Genomic DNA, 22,192 nt, shown 5'->3' on the forward strand with positions numbered 1-22,192 from the left:
TAAGTAGTTTGATGCTCATGAACAAAGAACACATTTCACCATCGTGATCTATTAGCCTGTGAGCAATTTCTTCTCCCCAGACTCCTCAACGGAAGAAGAAATTTCTGCTCATTTTGCTCAGGAAATCTCTACATCCTTAAACAGTCACCATCTTTCTCTTGCTGCTAAGTTTGCATTTAAGCTGGGTCCACAGACCTGAGCCATGTCATCATGATGGCAAAATGTGTTCTTTGCTTGCTGGGGGGAAAGTTCACAGAGCTACTTGATCATCAAGGAAACGGGACCCTAAGAGCCAAGTACTAAAGCTTAGTCATTATAGGTCCGCCTATAATGGCAGAATAAAGGTCCATTGGAGACACGCGGGCTCTGTCTTCAGCTGAGGAGGCAGGGAGATAAGGGTCCAAACAGTTTGCCACCAGCTACCGTGGGAGAAGACATTAGGAGAAAAAAAAATTACTCATGGTAGAAGCTGCCTCTGGACTTTGGTTCATGAGTTTATGTTCATCATAATTCAGAGTCCATGACACGCAACTTCTGTCCTTTAAACTCATTGCACTCTGGGCTTCCCACTGTTCCCATATCTAGAGTGAGCCCGTATTGATTGATGGCAAACTAGTGACTTCCAGGTGCGTCTCAGCTGACAACCCTATGCTAGCCATAAGCCAGTATCTTGTCTTTTTATTCCTGTTTCAAGCTGTGATGTGGAGGCTGAGAGCTGAGGTGGGCACATGGCTGGCATCTGGTTGTAGCAGAAACAGGTTGGAATCAGGGGCAGACAGGGAGAAGAAGACAAGGCCAGGATCAGAAAGATGCGGAAAACAAGCATCTCAGCTGGGGATTCTGGGGCTTCCCGCGCCTTAGTTTTATTGGAGAGCTGTCCAGATAGCCGGTCTTCCTTTTGTGTATTGATGATAGAAGGGAAGCGAGGTCCTGTACAGGGGGGCAGAGGGTGGCATTTCGTCTAAATGGAATCATCCATGTCAGTGGAGATTCTGGGTGAGGAACAGACGAGATTGACAAGCATGGGGAAAAGAGGTGATTCCCGGCCACCATGAGGCAGCTATGGAATGAAGGTATGTCCCAGGCAAATGTCCTGAAGATGAAGAAACAGAAGAGGTAGAAGTGTAGCTGTAGCCAGGATAGAAATGCTGGGTCTCATTGTGTCCTGAGCACAAAAATCAGTTATAGTCTGACCTGTGATCCAAGCGACCATTGCCCTCAGTGCTATGGAGGTTATAAACAAGGCAGTTAGGGTTGAGAGCAAGCAGCCTGGCTAAGGAAACCAGAAAAATCAGCAAAGATTCTGTCAACTATTGTTACCCTCTTAGGAAGAACATGTCAGGCCCTTGGGACATTTTTCTGCCTACCATCTTTGTGTTTTCTTTCAATCCAAGTCAAGCACCATCCTCACATTGTAAGGTCCTGCTTGGTCAAAGCACAGAGTAGTGTTCCCAGGCCTCTACATCCCATCAAGTAGCTGGACGGTGACTCCTGGGAGCCGAGGCACCAACCCTGGCTTCTTCAGTGGAGCACCTCCATGCTGTAGTTGGTGCTTTCTTCAGAGTGCCCCCGTGAGGTCATTTCCTTCTGAGGGAACCTGACACTGTAGCCTTGCTCAGTCTTTCTGCATTTCAGGCCCTTGCTGGGTTGAGGTGTCTACCTCTACATGCCTACTCCTAGGGCTGCAGTCAGCTGTCATTAGCCTCTTCTCTTTCTTTCTTTCTTTCTTTCTTTCTTCCTTCCTTCCTTCCTTCCTTCCTTCCTTCCTTCCTTCCTTTCCTTTCCTTTCCTTTCCTTTCTCTCCCTCCCTCCCTTCCTCCCTCCCTCCTTCCCTCCCTTTCTTTTCTTTCTTTCTTTCCTTTCCCTCCCTCCTTCCATTTCTTCCTCCTTCTCTTTCTTTCTTTCTTTCTTTCTTTCTTTCTTTCTTTCTTTCTTCCTTCCTTTCTTTCTTTCTGTCTTCTGTGGAATTACGGGGTGGAGGTACTGACAGATGGTGGTACCACATTCCTTCCACTTTTTTCTTGGGAACTCTCCCCTGAGCCACTTCCACACACTTATTGTGTGGATTCCAAGCTCAGACAGTGGCCCCAAAACAAGTGCCAAACCCCAGCAACACGGAGAGTTAAGAACTTGGAAATGCTTGCATGGAAATTATTCTATCAGCAGTGTATATTTTCAGTGCTAAGGGCACAGTTTATGCTGGAGGGTTAGTAAATTGTTTTTCTGGCTTGCAGGACATGAGTTCAATTTCAGAAACCAATTTACAAAAAAAAAAAGCTTGGCACACTGGCATATGTTTATATCGCAGTACTGGGTAGCCAGAGACAGGTGAGTCCCCGGGGCTCTCTGGCCAGCCAGCCTTACCTACTTGGCAAGTTCCAAGCCAATGAGAGATTCTGATTAAAGAAAATATGTTGGGGAGATGGCTGGAAGGATGACGTAATCAGTAAATTGTCTGCTGCTCAGGCATGAGGGCCCGAGTGTAGACCATAGCACCCACATACAAGCACAGCATGGGGCAAGTGCTTACAATCCCAGTACTATAGAAGAGGGGTGGATACAGGCTGATCCCTGAAGCCCATGGGTCAGTCTGCCTAAGAACCAATGAGCCAATGAGCCGCAGGTTCAGCGAGAGACCCTGCCTCAGAAAAGCAAGGTGGAGAGAGCTTGAAGAAAGACACCCAACCTTGGTCTCTGCCCTCCACAGCCATATGCACATACCCACATTAATAAATACATACACCAAATACACAACAGATGGGCGCATGCATGCACATGTTCACACTCATACATGCACACATTCACACACACTCACACATGCACAATTCGCACATACTCATACATGCACACATTCACACACACTCAGACATGCATACATTCACAAATGCTATAGACACATTTAATCTTTCCTTTAAGAAAAATGACTGTTTCTGTACTATTTTGATACTAAAGATGTGGACAAGACTTTGAACTCAAAGAAACCTGTTTTTTCCAAGAGCTGGGAGGAGCGGCCTGTCTTTGTTTACCTGGGACTTTCCACTGTTCACAGCAGAAGCCCCACGTTCCAGGAAATGCCTTTAGTCCTGAGAAACTAGGACATTTGGTCACCCAGCCCAGGACCCCTGGATTTGTTGGCAAGGAAGGCAGGGTCCTGGAGAGGAGGAAGTGGACAGGATTTTGCAAGCCCTCAGAAGGCAGGAGCTGGCATGAATCTCAGCAACAGCTGAGACCAGGTTCTCAGATGAGGAAGAAGTCTAGAAGTTCAAAAGAGTTTTCTTTCCCGAAAGCCTTAGCAAGAGAGAAAAGCTGAAGTCTGAGGAGACAGCTCAATGGGTTAAGTGCTTGTCACTCGGGTATGAAGACCAGCGATCCAGTCTCCAGAGTCCATATAAATGCAGGGAGGTCTCAGTGGCCAGCCTATAATCCCAGCCCTCGGGAAGTGGAGAAGAGACCCACAGAGCAAGCTGGCTGGTGAGCTCCAGGTTCAGTGAGCGATCTCATCTTCTCGTGAGGTGAAAATCAAAGAAGACAGCTGACATCAGCCTTTGGCCTCCATTCACACATGTGTGTACATTTGCATACCTAAGTGTGCCTGCACAGGCGAACATGCATAGACACACACAGACAACAGCTTCACCCAGACAAGACCTAGATGAGCAAGACCAAGTGTCAGACCCTGATACAGAAACTGAGGGACCGTTTCCATTCCATACGGCTCGCTAGTCAGGTCGAGAATGGCCTGTACACGTTAACATGGAGAAGCCTGACCCAGTCAGAGTTGCCTGCTTTGCCTGAGTCCGCGCCATGGCAGCAATGGTGACTGAGAGCTCATTTGGTAACTCAGATCCTGGAGGAATAGCAGACTTTGAGCCAGACCTCTGCAGACAACACGTTCTCTCCCTTGAGGAAAAACCAGCGCATGATATTTGCTGAGCCTATAATCTAAGCTACCACGCCACACTCGCACATACGTGTGCGCTCTTGCATGACTTACAGGAGCCTTGCTGAGCCTGCAGTCTAACCTACCATGCCACGCTCACACATACATGTGCGCTCTTGCATGACTTACAGGAGCCTTGCTGAGCCTGCAGTCTAACCTACCATGCCACGCTCGCACATACATGTGCGCTCTTGCATGACTTACAGGATCCTTGCTGAACATGAAGTCCAAGTTATCATGCCATGGTCACGTGCTGCTTAATTCACAATATATAAGATACAGAACCTGCCTTACTGTCCCATCAGACACATAAAGAAGGTGTAATAGAGTTTCATTCAGCATAGAACAACAAGACTGTGTCACCTGGAGTAAAATAGATAGGAGTGGAGATGGTGTTAATTTAAGCCAGTCTCAGGCAAGTATTGCACATCTTTCTCTCACATGCAGAAGCTAAATTTAAATGCATATATATGCAAATATATACATATGTCACGTGAATACAGAAGGGATGCTTTTTAAAAATATTAATTCTTTGAGAATTGTATATATGCCTATAATATATTTTGATTCTGTTTGTTCTCCCAATTCTCCTAAGTCCTCCTAGGTCCACCTACCAGAGTCACACACTTAGAGAAACTGACTTTTCCCCTCCTGGGCATCAATTGTCAATATCTCCTCAGCTGGGGGCTTGCCCGTGAGTTCCCCCTCCGCGCTGGAATGTTGATTGGCTCCATTCTGTGCAGATCCTGTGTGGGTCTTATGCAGGCAGCCACAGCTGTCGTGAGTTCATAGGTGCCCCGGTCCTGCCATGGCCAGAAGACAGCATTTGATCTGGTCCTCTCTGACCTCTGACTCTTACGATTTGTCCATCCTCCTCTTCCAAGTTGTACCCTCTGCTTTCAGGGAATTGGGGTGATGCAGCTAGGTGGCTTGTGGCTGAGCACTCCCCAGACACTTTCTCTGTACTTTAGCCAGCCGTGAGTTCCTCGCTAACTTTCTCTGAGAGCTGCAGTAAAGTGTAGAGGTGTAGCCTGGTACTCTGCCCATTTAGCCGCCAACATCATTTCTCCATGTCCTGTATAGAAGTGTGTCACCATGGGGTCTTACCATCAGGTTCTGGTGGGCAGTCAAGAGCAACGCAACAGCCTCTATTGACTTGGGGGGTCTCTGTGATACCCCGACCAACAGCTTGAGTGGAGGTATCCCATAACTGGCACTGAGCTTTGGATTTGGCCACCTGTGGCTTATGGAAGTTGCATCATCCCCTCTGTAGGGTAGTTCCTATTAAACTCTTTTTATAAGAAAAAAATAGACAGAGAGCCAGGCTTGGTGGAACATGTCTTTCCCCCCTAGATTTATTTACTTCGTTATTTTTGGCATATTCATGTTCTACCTGAATGTATGTTCTGCCTGCACATATGTGTGTGCACCGGTGCATGAGTAAAGGTCAGAAGAAGGCATCAGATCCCCTTGAACAGTTGTAAGCTGCCATGTGTGTACTGGGAATCAACCGTGGGTCCTCTGCAAGAGCAACAAGTTCTCTTAACCATTGAGCCATCTCTCCAGTCCTGGAACACATTCTTTCATCCCAGCACCAGGAGGCAGAGAGAGGCGGAGCTCTGTGAGTTCCAGACCAGCTTGTGGCCTTTTCAAACACCCTTAGCATTATCCTCCCAGACACACACACTCCCCCTTCCACTCTACCCTCCCATTCCTCTCTCCACTTAAATGTCCATGCCCGTTATCCCCCTTTGACCAGAAGGGCTACTTCTAGGGAGCTGAAAGAGGGCAAAAAGCGGGAGAGGTGGGCCAAGAAACCATAATGGAGAAAGAAAGACAAATACCGTGTTTTCTCATGGGGGATCTACGTGTGTGTGTGTGGTGTGTGTGTGGTGTGTGTGGTGTGTGTGTGTGGTGTGTGTGTGGTATGTGTGGTGTGTGTGTGTGGTTGTGTGTGTGTGGTGTGTGTGTGGTGTGTGTGTGTGGTGTGTGTGTGTGTGTGGTGTGTGGTGTGTGTGGGGTGTGTGTGTGTGTGTGTGTGTGTGGTGTGTGTGGTGTGTGTGGTGTGTGTGTGTGTGTGTGTGTGGTGTGTGTGTGTGTGTGTGTGGTGTGTGGTGTGTGTGTGTGTGTGGTGTGTGGTGTGTGTGTGTGTGGTGTGTGTGTGTGTGTGGTGTGTGTGGTGTGTGTGTGTGTGTGTGGTGTGTGTGTGTGTGTGTGTGTGGTGTGTGGTGTGTGTGTGTGTGTGGTGTGTGTGTGTGGTGTGTGTGTGTGTGGTGTGTGTGTGTGGTGTGTGTGTGTGTGTGTGGTGTGTGTGTGTGGTGTGTGTGTGTGTGTGGTGTGTGTGGTGTGTGTGGTGTGTGTGTGTGTGTGTGGTGTGTGTGTGTGGTGTGTGTGTGTGTGGTGTGTGTGTGTGGTGTGTGTGTGTGGTGTGTGTGTGTGGTGTGTGTGTGTGGTGTGTGTGTGTCTGTGTGTGTGTGTGTGTGTAAATGACTCCAGAGTTCTGAGGCGGAGGGAGTTTGCACTCTTCTCCACCTGTGTGCCCAGGGGGCCGCCTTAGAGCAGCAGCCGGTGTCTTCCTCCCCTCCAGCTGCCATCTAGCATGTCCACACAAGCTGGGCAGCTTCAAACAAAGCAAACATATTCTCCCACTATTCAGGAGAACCGAGGCCGGAAGCCCAGGCACTGCAGGTTGATTCAGACTGCAGGCTCCTGGTCTCTTTCAGCTTCTTATAGCAGCAAGGCACGTGGCAGCATGGCTCTAGCCTCTGCCTACTTCCCATCAGCTCTCTCTTGCCTCTGTGTCTCAGCTTCTGAGGACACGAGCTACTTGACATAGGAGTCTCCCATAAACCTGGGCCTCTGATAGATCTACATCAAACATGCTTCCATATACGCACGTGCATCAGCCGTTGACAGCTAGACAGACATGGCGGAACAGTCCTAGCACATGGGAGAGGGTGATGGGAGACTTCCGGAGGTACATCCCCCACAGGGAAATGCAGGTCCCCAAAGGCTCTGCCTCAGAAGTGTAGAGGCCAGGCCTGCAAGGAACAAGTGATGGTAACCTTGCTTGTCATGGTGAAGCTATTTGCAAAGATTTACAGGTTTGGTGTCCCAGCAAACTTTCACAGAAGAAAAAGTTTCTCTTGGAAGCTTGACAGAATTACTTATTTTCCATCTATTTAGAAATGAAGCTTAAGCAGAGTGTAGAGGTGTATACACACTTTTAATCCCAGCACCCTTGAGGCAGAGGCAGGTGAATCTCCATGAGTTTGAGGTTGGTGTGGTCTACAGAGAGAGTTACAGGACAGCCAGATAGTGAAACCCTGTCTAATAAAAAAAAAAGGAAGAAAGGAAGGAAGGAAGTTAAAGCAAAAGAAGTAAAAGCAAATATATGTGTGTGTTACATGTATTGGATTTTGTTTTGTTGTTGTTGTCTTTTTGGCAGACTCCCAGGATCATTTCCTGTATCAGTAGATAGTCCAATAATGCACAGATACTCTTTGACTTCCAGGGGGTTAAAATAAGCCTGCTAGTTGAGAATATGATGAGTAAAAATGTGTTTAATAAATTTAACCTCCTGATCATCATAGTATGACATGCCTGCCTTAAGGAGGCTCAGAACACTGCTAGAGTTTGGCAAAGTCGTGTAACATGAAGCTCACTTTATAATAAAGTGCAGTCTATTGAATGGTGTCCTCAGAGTAAAGAAGGGAGTGGCTAAATGGGCACATAGCATCAGTATATGGTTTCCGGAAAAGTACATCTTCTTTCCAATGTATATGGCTTTTGTACCATCTTAGGGCTGAAAACTGGCAAGTCAAATCATTGCAGGTTTGAGGACTGTCTAGCCAGTGATGCCAACTTCTATCTGCAAGGATGCTCATTCGTGTGCTCACGCAGCCAGGCTCAGCCTCATGGGATGAGCCTGTGGTGTCCCACAGCTGTCTTACAAAACCAAAACTAAACTTGTATGCTGCCCTTCACTACATGGTCATATGAGCCCAGTGATGTAGCGTTGTAGGCTCGGATGGAGTCACAGGAGGCTTGGAGAAGACCATTGCAAGTTTCCGACCTTCTCTAAGTACAGGGTTTTCTCTAAGTACAAGTCATGGAAACTAATATGTATATCCAGCAAAACATGTTCACCCATAACCAGAATTTATTTTGCAAAAATTATACAGTCCAAGAAAAAAAGCTTAAGAAATATCTTTAGTAACTTTCATAATGAAGTAAAATTTAGTATGAAGCTATGGCTGTTTTACTCTCTTCCCCACTTTCCCCTAGTCTCACTCTACTTAAGGGGCAGGAATAGGATCTATCTACCCCTAGCAGACAGTAGAATAAACAGGAGTTGATTTAAGTGTTCAATGGCTTTTAACCATGCCCCTTTTACCAATGATGAGCCAAAATTGCTGTATATCAATTACCTCTGAGTTGGGACATTCCATCCTGGGAGAAAGTTCACTAAGATTTAAGACGTTCTAAAAGCATGCTGTTAAGACTCGGGAAGTAAACAACTCACAAATCTCAGTCATTCCCTAAAACTTAGAAGATATACAAGATCTCCCCCTACTCAAGGTTATAAAGGCAGTAAATACTATTGAAAAGACTCAGATCAGCACAACTGTGTAGAAGAGACTCCTTGACTTATTAAGCTGCTGGCAAGTCCTGCAGAGGTTCCCAGGGTGCCATCTTTAATGAATCTTCACCCATGCTGGGCAGGGCTTTCAGTGATACAACTGCACTTAACTCATTCCTGTTTCCTTAAGCAGCCCCTTTCCCATACTTCTCTAAGCAACCCTAATATTCTTATTGCTTCACAAGTTGTATTTCAGTTGTATCATTGCTTTGATCTGCCATCAGTTCCCTAGCTGGGGTGAATAGACCTTTCTGTTATAGCTCTGTTAGGACTGGTGTCACAAATACATATGCCCAATACTGATCCTGCAAGGTTATTTATTGAACCCGATTCTCCTCTATTGCCTAGAAGTACAGACATCACACATGTTTACTCATATGTTTCTGAAGATGCTTGTGTGAACTGACTGCATGACAGTTGTATGAAAGTGTAGGGCTGGGAAAGAAGGTAGGGTCAAGTTGGGTAACCAAATGTTGCTTTAAAGATCTGGGGAGCTGATCCTGGTGGGAAATGTCACACATACCTGAGAACCCTCATGTCGTTCCTCTGCCCCCTTCCTTCTGGCAAAGATGATGTTCAAATAGCATCCTCTCCTCTGACTTCCTCCACAGACAAGTGCAGGACTTGACTGTGAGTAGCAGGCTTCATGGCAGAAGCAGTTTCTGCTGCCCAGCCACCTTAAATAAGGACATGGGGAATTGCTAATAAGTCGGACGTGCTCCACAATACAGAAATACCTGGTTTCTCTCTCATCCGCCAGGAGGGCTGGAACCCCTGTGTTCTCCACTGCCATAGCAGGGTACCTAGGACCTACCAGCTTCCAGTACAGCTTCCTGCCAAGTAAGCAACCGGCACTACCAGCGGAACTTATCACAGACAGATCGCCAGGTTTCAGAGGGAGGGACATAGGCCTTGTGCAGCTCATCTCGCTCATCCTCCACACTGTGCCTGACAAGCTGTCTACTTGAAATGCCAATCAAGAGACAAGCTCAGCAGTTGAAAGCAGTAAGTGCTCATAGAGAGGACCTGTGTCAGCAGGCTCACAGCTGGCCGTGATGCTAACACCAGGGTATTTGATAACCTCGTTTGGCTTTCACAAGCACCCGTATTCTCTCTGTCTCTGTCTCTGTCTCTGTCTCTGTCTCTCTCTCTCTCACACACACACACATTTGCATGCACACGCATGCACACACACGTGCACACACACACCTTAAAAATCCTTTTTAAATGCAAATCAGACTGGCCTGTATTTCTTGCTTTATACTTCCCTAAGTGAGAGTCTGCAATTATTTGATGGCGTTCAGAACCTTCCTTTAAGGCCCCACTAGACTCCGACTTGGGTGCCAGCGAGTCCTTTCCTCTAGACCCTCGTTTGGCCCCTCTGCAGACTGCCTGTCTCTGTCTTCCCCTGCAGTATCTTTTACATCTGAGACGCAAAGCCTTAGTTAATGACAGTATAGCTCCAGAGAGCTGCCTCTGATGACACCCTCGTTTGGTGGGCTGCTTTTGCTCTGGACTCCCTCACACTGTGGTTCCGATATAGGGCTGTTGCTACTTGACATTGAAACAGCCCCTAAATATTTTTCATGACAAGCTGTCCTGAGGGACAGTGACAGTATCCAATTTACCTTGCTTAATCAAAGTCTCATAAGCGCCCAGTAGGAGAAATGGGTTGAAAGTGACGATTAGGAATCTTTGTCTCTGACCTGTGCTTGTTTAAACAAGCCCTGCTGTCTGGGAGGCAGCAGAGAGAGCCCGCAGCTTGTGAAATCCCTTCCACAGTAGCTGAACTGCTAAGCCATCCGATCTCCAACTCCTGAAACCACCAGCAAAGGGCGAGTGTGACAAAAACTGATGTTCGTCTACTCATCGCTGATGTTTTTCAGCCAAACGGGTTTCTTGATTATTAGTTTTGTGAACCATTAAACAGAAATAAAAAACACAAATTAATGTGTTGTCCTCTGCTTCCCGAATCCCTGCAAGTCATCATCTGTAACACATTGTCATTTTGGCACCTGGCAGCATTTCCTCTGGGCCCAACCCTCCCGAGTTGTGCAGTTTGAGGGACGAGAAATAAAGAGAGCATTATGTCACAGGTCTTGGGGAAGGCTCACACCCTGGATGGTCAGCATCTGCCTGAGAGCTTGGGAGCACTGTTTGTTTTGTGTCCTTTATTTCCTGCCCTCAGATGGTTTTGAAATGGATGATTAAAAACAGAGAGAGGAACTGGAGAGATGGCTTAGCAATTAAGAGTACTTATTGCTCCTGTTGAGGATCCAGGTTTGATTCCCAGCACCTACATGGCAGTCTCCAGCCACCTATAATTCCAGTTCCAGGGGATCCGGAACCACTGGAGGCACCAAACATGTATCTGATGGCCAGACATGCATGTAAACAAAGCATTCGTACATATAAAACTTCAAAAGAAAGAAATTTCATTGTCAAATTTTGAACATGACAGTCAATTTCTTATAATGTAATGCGATCTTATAATGTAATTGTAGCTTGGCAGCAGCTACAATTTCACCCTCACAGCATCTTAGTGTGGTAGCAATCAGCATTCTCATTCTGTAGAAGTGAGAAAGGAACTTCATCTTACCTAGCCAAATGGCTAGCAAGTGACAGAGCCGGGATTTGAACACCGTGCTCTGGCTTCAAAGCCCGTACTTCTCTGTTCAGTGGTCACCTTCTCTCACCCTGACCCTTGACCCATGAGTCCTCTGACTGATGGAATCCCATCACCCAGATCCCCTCTGACAACCACCTGTCTCCCTTCCCACTGGGCTCCTGTTAAAGCGGTAGTCCTCCCTACCATAGCCTTCTCCAGCTCTGTGCGGTAGCTGTACGTACAGTCTTCTTCCAAACTGCCTGTTGCTCCATCCACAGAGCGTCACTCTGACCCTGAGACCTCACGTGACTATCCTTCCACAAGGCAGCAATAAGGTTTTGAAGATGTCTTCGGCCTTGGGCTATATCCATGGTTCAGAACGGAGCCTGGGAGTCTGATCATGAGTGTAAGGAGTGTGTGTCAGGGGGTGCACAGCATCCCAGCCATGCTTGTTCATATAAAATTTGTCTTGAACAAGTATCCAAATTCCCCATGGGGCAAGTCCTTCTCGTGGGGCTGAACCTGGATCTTCTTTTCTTTTTGAGACTAGAAGAATGATTAGTCTCGGGCCTGTGAGATGACTCAGTAACTGACAAAGTGCTTGTTGTGCGGGCCTGGTGACATAAGTTTGAGCCCCAGAACCCATATAAAAAGTCAAACTCGGCAGCATGTACCTGTAATCCTGAGATCTCTACAGCAGGTCGGGAGGTCCAGGCAAGTGAGTCACCCGGAAGCTTGAGAGACAGCTAGGCTGAAGTACACAGCATCACAGAAACATGAAAGACCCTGCACCCACAGGCGGAAGAGAACTGACTCCCAAAGGTGATGTCCACATCACATCTGATATCCACATGAGCACCAGGAGTCACACACAGGACCCCCCTCTTTCCTCTCAATAATACATTTTTTTTTAAATGAAGAATGGCCACTCTAATTAAGTGTCTGGTGAGGGATTTCCCTCTGTATGCTGTGATTACCATTAATGAATAAAGAAACTGCTTTGGACCTATAACAAGGCAGAACTTAGGTAGGTGGGGAAAACTAAACTGAATACTGAGAGAAAGAAGGTAGAGTAAGAGAAGCTGCCATGGAGCTGCCGCCAGAGACAGATGCGTTGAAACCTTGCTGGTAGGCCACAACCTGTGGTGATGCACAGATTAATGGCGATGGGCTAAATTAAGATATAAGAGTTAGCCAATAAGAAGAGAGAGAGGACAGAGGAAGGAGAGAAACCGTAGATGAGTTTGCAGTCTTGTGGTGGTCCACATTGCAAGCTGTCCTTGCTGGATGTAGCTCACAGGCCATGGGTTGGTCTTGGATGGCTGATAGCCAGCATTCTTGAGTCTGTAAAAGTGTTGCTGCCATTCACTCCTAGAATAATTCCATTTTCCCAAAATAAAACTCCACTCCCATCAACGATTTTAACAGTTCAAAGATTACTGTTGAACCTGCAATGTGACTCAGTGGATAAAGGATATTGGAGGACAAACCTGGACACTTGAGTTTAATTCCTGGGTCCTACAAGGCAGGAAAGAATTGACTCAAGGTTGTCCTCTTTTACATGTATAGCGTGGAACATATATACCTCTCCACACCTCACATGTAAAAGAACACACATATACATACAATAATATATTTTTCTTTTTAAGTTGAATATATACATGTGTATATAAATATAAGCATATATACATTTCAAATAAAATATATTCACAAATATATAAAAATATATGTGTATATATTTAATTTGGATATTTAATACACATATATATATATATATATATATATATATATATATATATATATGCACTCTTAGTTTGACAGTCTCAAGAGATAACAAGATTTTGGTCTTTGATCTGAAATGTTTACCAGCCTCCATTGTCTGCTAGGATGTGAGAGACTAGTCTGTGTAATAGCTGGAGCTTCTTGACCCAAACTCAAATCTGGGCCATCTGGGACTTAAGGCCAAGATGACTCCTCTGGAAACATTGTATATCCGGACTCCGTGGCTTCTTCCCTACAGTTCCATTCCTGTTTTCAGTCCACCCTTGGCCGGGGGCCAGAGCCCGGTCACTTCCGTTTGCATCTGAACTTTGTGGCGTCAGCTGTTGGAGAGTTTGTCCTACAGAAGAGGAAGGTCTGACGATTGCCCTCCAGCCTTGACTCACTTCTGCCAAAGGGCAAATGTCTGTAGCTTGATTTCCTAAGAGGACTCAGTCCAATCCCGAGGACTTGGGGGACAGTGGCAACTCCACAGGAAATGACGCAGTTGGGGAGCTGGATGGAACCAAGAGAAGGGATGGGCGATAGAGGGGACCTGCCAAAGGTGGAGAGGAGGTCACACAAAGGGTGGCTAGAACACCTGCCTTGCAATGAAAGTGTCTGTCCACAACACATCTCTCAAACTCCATTCCTGAGTACCTTGTCTGGAACTGTGATGAGAAAAAAATAAAAAATTAAAAAGCTCTTTTGGATTAACACTAAAATGGGTTTTAAATATTTTAAGTCATCTGCTCCAAGTTGTTGTCTTAATCTGGAAGGGGAAGCTTTGAGTTCTGCTAAATATTGTTCTTCCAGATCCTCTGTTTGTCTTAGGAAAGTCCCGGGGCTCTTGTTCTCATTTGCGTGTTGGCTTGTTCAGCTAGGCTTCTCAGTTGAACTCGGCCCTGCCCATTTTACGCGCTGCCTGGGAAAAGGAAGACCACAGTGTCGGAGCGTCAATAGCTGAAGCGTCCAGAGTTGAGGGAGGTCAATGCCTCTGCACTGAGTGGTGGTGGTGGTGGTGGGGATTGCAGAATACTCGAGAGTCAAGCCTTATTGCTACAGAAGACATCTAGGGTATTTGCTGTGACTCACGAGGCTGCAGACGGAAGGAGATAAGTTACCACATGGTCATAAAATAACTCCAAGGAACATGTATCGTCTCCACAGCAAACACAGCAGGTCTGCAGATCCCGAGAGATGGAGGAGAGCGTCGCAGAACCATTGTCCACTTTCTATACAGACTGTATTCACATCATTATTATTTAAAAAAAATAATGTCTATTATCACACCATAAATCAGAAAACAGAAAAATAGCACATTAAAATTATCTATAACCCCAAATTTAAAAAGAATCACCAGATGATTCAGAAACTCTGCTTCTGGGATTCGTCCAAAAGAACTAAAAGTAGGATTCAAATAGACTCATATGCATCCATGTTAACACTGTGTTTCTCATAAGAACCGAACAGGGGCAACGAACCAAGTATCAACAGCAAATGAAACCGCTGACAAGTGCAATTGCAGCCTTTGGAAGGGAAGGGATGCTGCCACAGGCCGCAGTGTGGATGAACCTTGAAGACACTGCGCTATGTGTAACAAGCACATACACAAAAAAGCCAGAGAGACGACAGAAAGAACAGCAGGGAGCGTTTTCAGTCTCTGTATTACAAAGACACACTTGTACTCTGGATTGTAGAAATCCCTAGCTGAGCGAGCACACACCTGTTAGTGCTCTGTTGCGCGTTGGCCCTCCCCTAAAGCCCCCCTTCCATGACCCTGGAAGAGTACAATGTTGATGCCAGTAGAACCCAACTTGACTCGGGTCTCAAAGATTGCCTGAGCCCAGGCACTGAGTGAGGGTAGAGCGCAAGGACAAAGAGCATGAGAAACACACAGGCATCATAAGTCTCAAAAACATGGCTGACCGCCTGACCAGAGGGGCAAGGCTGAGTTACAGAACGGCCGATGACTGCCTTTGTTCCTCCCAGTCCTTTCTCCCTGTAGAGTCTGCTGTCTGGAGATAAAGCCGGAATTAGATCTCTAGGATAGGAATCCACCGTCTTTTCAGATTACTGCTCTAAGTAAAGCACATCCTTAAGATTTAATTCCTGGCTCTGCTCACTCGAGTCTGGCTGTGACAGCTTGATCACGTTCTGCTTACAAGACCGTGTATTGTAGGTTTCTTCTCGAGGGATTCAGAGTGATCAAATTCTAGAGACAGAAAGTGGGACTCTTGCTGCTAGGCTCTCAGAGGAGGAGGCAGGGACAAGGTGTTGCTTAATGGCAGGGAGTTTCATTTGGATGAATGGAAGCATTCTAGTGGTGGGTGAAGGGTGCACAGGCATGGGGATGCTCTTAATGACACCAAATGATACCTTAAAATAGCAAATTTTATGTTTTATTTTATTTCATGTCCTACCACAAAAAAATGTGCCCGTTAACAAAAGACTTCTATAATTTACAACCCAAAAATGGATGAGGTAGGGCAGGAAACTAATTAAACTCAGTGGGTCAAACACAAGAAGAAGATATGAGAGGGAGAGGGGGATTTGTGGAGAAGAAGGGGCTCCACTGGAAGAAAGGATGGGAGAAGGGAGTCAGGGGGGATTACTGCAATTTCTCATATGAAGGTAAAAAAATCGCTAAGTAACTTATAACTCTTAAAAGAAAAATATTGTTGAAAGAAATTATAGAAGATTTAAGTCAATCAAGAGACAACTGTGTTCATGGATTAGAAGACCCACTATTGTTTAGATGACAACACAGATCAAACTGACCTGTGTGCCTGGTGTGTTCCACAGGGCTGTTACACACATGCACTCACAGTGGTTATGACTGTGAGTCATAGGCACACGACCAAAGAATAAATCAGCCGAAATCCCAGCACAGAAGGGACAGGGGCTCATGAAGCCCCTCCCCTAGCCAAGGAACTTTTGGTAACTGATGACTGCTCATAGAAGGAAACTCAGTTCTCTTTAAGAATGTGCTCATGGAGAGACACATGCTTCAGTAGCTGGTCCTACACCCATACCCATAGAGCAAAGCACAGGAAGTTGAGGGTGGGGAAAATAAAGAAGGAATCAGAGGGTGGAATTAGGGATGGATTTGACCAAAAGACATTATGTGCATCTAAAACTTCTCAAATAATAAAAAGATTTTTTAAAGCAAAACAAGAAAACAATTCAGTGTGATGCCTGAATATCTCAGCTGACTCCTTTGCAGAAATCAACAAATGAATTCTAAAACTGGTCCAGAAATTCAAAGAATCTAAAATAATAAGAATGTCTTTAAAACAGACCATGCTGGCAGGCTCAAACTTTCCGATTTGAAGCCCGCTCCAGGGCTACAGTAATCCAAGTTTGGAAATGAAATAGGATAAACACATAGACGAACGGACAAGAACAGAGATGAGAAGAAACCTCCACACTGATGGCCAGCTGATTATCCACAGGCATGCCAAGACAATCCGGGAGAGAAAGAATGGGCTTCTCGACAAACTGTAAAGGGACAGCTCGACAAACTGTAAAGGGACAGCTGGACACCCACAGGTAAAAGGAAAAAAAAATACCATTTCTCAACAAAATGTACCAGAGCCCGCCAAACAACTCAACAGATAGCCAAACCTGATGAACTGAGTTTTAATCTCCAGGCTTACAGGATGGATAGGAAGGAAAGAAAGAAGCAACTCTGATCTCTCTCTCTCTCTCTCTCTCTCTCTCTCTCTCTCTCACACACACACACACACACACACACACACACACACACGCACACACCATGCCCACATGCCCGCATGTACACACACACTAAAATAAATGTAATTGTGAAAAGTTTATCGAAGACCTAAATGCAAAAACCAAATCTGTTTAATGCTGCTGAGAGTGGTTGATGGCACAAACACTTAGGAAAGATCTGATAGTTCTTCAAATAACATAGCTAATGTATGATCGAGAAAATCAAACAGGTATCCTCACTAAATGGATCAATAAATAAGCAAACAAACAAACAAATAAATAAACCTTGTATAAGAATGCTCATAGCAGCATTACTTACTATGCCAAAACTGCTCACAAACTAATAAACAGGCGAATAAATCTGCACAATATATATTTATGCATAGAAATAATATTATCCTACTACACACTACACCACATACAGACCTTGGAAATACTTAACTAAGTGATAGCAGCTTGCCAGATCTTCTCTCCTTTGACACAAAGATGTCAAAAGTACCTGGTCCTTGTCCAGGGCTCAGGACTAGGTAGGAAAAAATGGGGAGTGACTGATAAAGGCTCACAGCTTCTTTTGAAGACTCAGAAACTTTCTAAAACTGATTATGGTGATGGTGTCAAAACCCTAGGATTATACTAAAACTATTCTGTGTGTTAAGTGGATAAGTTGGGGCGTATGGATTACATCGTAAAGCGCTTGGGACAAAACCTTAGCTTATGCCCACCCTTTGATTATGGTGAATAATGCTGCCAGGGTCACAGTCTACAGATATCTGTTTGAAACCCTGATTTTAATTTTTTTTTACCATATCCAATATCACATAGTAATCCTGTTGGGGATTTTTATTTTGGAAGGATCGATGCATTGTCCATTTGGTTTTCTATATCTATTTCACTGTTAACATTTTGGGTCGTATCTTTAGAGCCTCCTTCTCCATATATCTATACATTTTAAAATATATTTAGGGTTTTATCTTTCATAGTCTGCATTTTTATTCAGCCATGTCATTAGTCTTCATATAATTATTTCCAATTATTTTTTTATCAGGTTGCCTTTCATGAATGGATTCATTTAATCAATGCTCAGTGGTTGGACTTTTTTAATGTTCTAATTTATTCTTTGAGAATGTCATACATATAAACAATATATTTTGATTACAATTGCCTTTATTCCTCCTCCAACTCCTCCTGGACTTCCAGCCATGTTCCTCTCCCAATTGCCCATTAAATTTTCTAGTAACACACTGAGTCTAATCAGTATTGTCCTTGTGTGCTTAGATGTGGGTCACCCACTGGAGTATGGGAAACCTGTCAAGGACTATCCCTTAGGAAACTGACTGTCAGGAGCCATTAATGATAAATAACTCCTCAGCTCAAAGTGGACCCTTTCGTGCCCCCCCTCATCCAGGCTGGACTGTTGATTGGCTTGATCTTGTACAGGTCTTATGAAAGTTACCGGAGTTACTATGAGTCCATAAATATAGTGGCCCTGTTATATCTGGAAGACACTATTTCTTAGGAGCTCTGCCCATAAGGTTGAACTTTTGTTTGCAGAAACCGCCACGGCTACATAATATGTTGTGTGGGGGTCTCTGCAAACACCACAGCCAACAGAGTGTTGATCCATGAGAGACAAGAGGGAAGTCAGGTTCAACATGACTCAGTAGCCAGTGTTGGTTCAAGAAAGAGTCTGACACAAGGTAGTTTATTTTAAACATATTTAAGCGCAGCACAATTTGTGAATAAGTTTCCTGATAATGATTAACTTAACCCTGTGCACACGACAAACCTTAAGATAAGAACACATGGACACTCTTGCAAAATACAAATGACATTTTCCATAAAGATAGATTCTATAGATTAACTGAGGGAAAAGGTTCAAAGTAAACAATGCTCCTGATAAGGGGGGGGGGATAGAGCTATAGACTGATTGAGATAAACATGTTCAAGATAAGGGTCTTGGGGAGCCAGTGTGTCCTGCCCATACAGATAACACAAAAGTCACCAGACTATTAAGCCACATTCATTCATGCCCAACCTTCTGGGTGGAATACAGGTTATACATCTCTCCTTTGAATAGATAACCCTGTGTCTTTGACCTTTCTGGTTTCTCTAGTCCTTATCTGTAAGAACAAGGACCTACCTGCCTCCTGCAAAGGTGACTGTCTTTTCCAGAGGTCTTCTTAGCCAACCATAATCGTTTCTTGGAATGAACTCCAGAATCAAGGTATTATGATAAAATTATATGCACATTCAGTAATTTTTGACATGTACTGCCAAATTGTTTTTTTTAAAAGGATATTCCTGGCAGATGGAGAGGTACTTAACCATGTTCGCCATTAAGTCAATGCAAATCAAAATTATGAGATGCCACCAGAATGACAATCGCCTGCCCTCAGTGCCGCTGACTGTCACGTGTGGATTCACTGCCAAGGATCTCAGCTTTCAGGCTTTCAAGCCACACCAGAAACTTTCCTGAGTCTCCTGCTCCGTGTGGGGCTTTCTCAGCCTCCATAATGTGCAGGAGCCAGAATTGTATGACAGATGATAGATGTCCATATATATAGATCTAGTATGGGAGAGTATACCTCCTACTGGCTATACTCCTCTGGAAATCTCTACCTAGCCTCTGACTTTCCTTAGCTTTTGCTCGCGGAGGCTGAAAAGCAACCTCACTTTCCATACTCCATCTTCATTCCTCAACTCCTGGTCCACCAACATCTAGTCTGTCTCCATAGTGACGTAAGTCAGACACGTGTACAGTCCCTAGGAATAATAGATCTGGTGATAGATCTGCTGTTTGCCATCCCCTCCTCCTTTTACATTTTGCCCAGGATGGTGGGGTGGGGTGGGGTGGGGTGAGAGAAGGGCACTGTGAGAATTCATAGGTTGCTTTAGGGGATTTGGAGCCACCACATCATCTTCAGGTTTTGGCACTGTGTGTAGGCATTTGCCAACCATCATGCCTGTGTCCCCTGGCAGGGATTATTACCTGAAAGCAGGGCTGAGGGTTGACTCTCCCGAGAGAAATCTGGCCCATTCTGTGAACGGAAGCACACTGAAGGCGGGTGCTGGCATACCTTCAATCTCCCAGCAGGATCAGCATCACCTGGGAACTTGTTGAGTCAGCAGCCTACCTAAGACCTTCTGAGTCAGCAGCAGTGATCTCTGTTTTAACTCAGTTAATAGAATATTTGCCTGATATGCATGAAGCCCTGATTTAACCCACAGTACCACACAGACTGGGCATGGTGACACATGCTTATAACCTCAACATGTGGGAGATCAGGGGGATCAGAAGTTCAATGCCAACCACAACTACATCGACTATTCAAGGTCAGCCTGGACTATCTAAAACCCAATTCAAAGGGGGGAGAAACAGCAAGAAAATTTTGTGATTTTTTTTTTGCATATGTGGGTATGCCTGAGTGTATATATGTGCCCTATGTATGTGCAGATGCCCAAGAAGACTGGAAGAATGTGCCAGATCATGAGAACTGGAGTTCCAGGTGACTGTTAGCCATCGTGTGGGTGCTGAGAACCAAATCTATGTCCTTTGTAAGAGCAGTTAGTGCTCTAAGCAACTGAGCCATCTCTCTAGCCCCTGTATAGTCATTATTTTAAAATTATATATTATAGAAACACAGAATTAGCTAAACAGTCTATTAAATAAAAGTAATAAGCATTCAAAACTCACCACATCCATAATAACTTATTGACCTGGCGTCAAAGCTCTTGAAATTGCATCTGCCCACTGGGTGAGAGCGATGCATGGTGTTTGGCCCCTGATAGCCTCTTGTCAGCCCTGTGCTCAGGTTGCCACATGGTCTAGTTCCTCTAAGCCACCCCAGTCCAGTAAAACTGAGAGTTTCTCCACACACAGGAGCTTGTCTCGATGAGCATTCACAGCAGCACTATTCATCTTCGTCCGAGAGGAGAAACAACCCAGGTGTATTCCCTATTTGTCCTGTCTCTCTGATAAAATATCCTGATCAAAGAAACAAAAGAGAAAGGGTTTATTCTGGCTTCTGATTTGAGGGGTAGTCCATCATGGTGCTGAGGAAACGTGGGAAACCTGGGGCTGCTGGTTACATTGTGTCTGTCATTGAGAAGCAAAGTGACAATTTTGTTCTAGCCCTTGTTCATGTTTCTCCGTATTCAGTCCAGGATTCCAGTCAAGGGAATGACACCATTCAGAGTTAAGGGAGGCCTTTCTGCCCCAATTAACCTAATCTAGGTAATCTCCCACAGGCATGCCCAAAGATTTGTTTCCTGAATGACTCTAGATCCTGTCTGGTTGGCAACATTAACCATGGCAACTCTACCCCTTGTCAAATGACGTGCACACTTTAAGCCATAACCTTCTTCTCTTTGTCGTTATAGGCTTAGGGCCATTTTATAATGCAAAAAAAAAATGCATTCGGTCCAAGACAAAAAGACTCCATAGACTGTAACAGATCCAAAACTGTTTAAGAGTATAAGTGCTGAGCTTCTTCTGAGATTCAGGAAATCTCTATGAGCCACTACATAAGCAAAGAACAAGTTACATGGACTGGAAACATGGTTCATCAGGTAAAAGCATTTTCTATACAAGATACCCACTCTCATATGACTTCTGCATCCATTTGCACACATGTGCAAACCTGCACATATTTATTCAAGCAACATACACATACATTACTTTTAACATATAATGGCATTGAATAAACATTCCTACCTACAAGGGAAGAACAGGGTCCCAGAAAGAATGATCAGATCCGCATTAAACCCAGAAGGGCATGCATCCTGTGGTTCCATGTCAGGCATTTGGAGCTCATGATGGAAGCGTCTGGGTTCCTTTCTCATTCAGCTCTTCTGCCTGTAGCACACAGGATCTTTCCTTGGGGCCAACTCCACTCCAAGTTTAAAGCTTCCCTTTGTGCATGTCCCATGGTCCTGCCATCTCCAACGCTCAGTGGCTCTCTAAAACTGTGGAGTAAGATTCCACAATCCCTGTAATCATTCATGCCTACAAAAACCAGGGCAAAGAGAAGCTGGCAAAGCAAGACAATGAAGATGCCAAGTTTTGCTGCCAGCCGGGGGTGGAGCCTGGCCTGCCTGAAACTTAGTTGCATCAGCCTCTGTGTGCTGACCTAGAGCGCATTTCCAGGGACAGGTGTTTTGAAGGTCAGGAACCATTAAGCAACAACCTGAGTTTAGCATTTTCACAAGGCAAAGCCTTGATGGGTACGATCTTACCCTCACAATGCTTTCCAGCTGTTCCAAACGCTGCATTTCTCTTTAATGTTTCTAATATTTTTAACAATTACAAATGTGTCACTACCTGCACCCTCCTTGACTGAAACTTGAAATTGCCCACACCTTCCTTCCCTTCCTGTCTTTTCTGCTCCAGTTTTTACTGTCTCTCACTGTAAGCCTGTGAGCAGTGAGCAGCGACCATGCTACAGCTTGGATACCCTCCTGTCTGAAACTTCCTCCTGCAAGTGAGTTAGATCATTGCCTTCAAACTCAG

The 22,192-nt window shown here is 45.0% G+C and overlaps 1 long non-coding RNA gene across 1 annotated transcript; it reads right to left on the reverse strand.

Moving 5' to 3' along the window:
• Window positions 1-12,971: 12,971 nt before the first annotated feature.
• On the reverse strand, window positions 12,972-21,690 carry LOC125401030 (uncharacterized). Its single transcript, XR_007232193.3, has 3 exons — window positions 21,398-21,690; window positions 20,378-20,668; window positions 12,972-14,047 (listed from the first exon to the last, which is right to left on the reverse strand). It is a non-coding gene; the product is annotated as an uncharacterized LOC125401030 (long non-coding RNA).
• Window positions 21,691-22,192: the final 502 nt, after the last annotated feature.

This window comes from Myodes glareolus, chromosome 24 (genome assembly GCF_982192425.1).
Source record: "Myodes glareolus chromosome 24, mMyoGla1.1, whole genome shotgun sequence".
Classification (NCBI taxonomy): Eukaryota; Metazoa; Chordata; class Mammalia; order Rodentia; family Cricetidae; genus Myodes; species Myodes glareolus.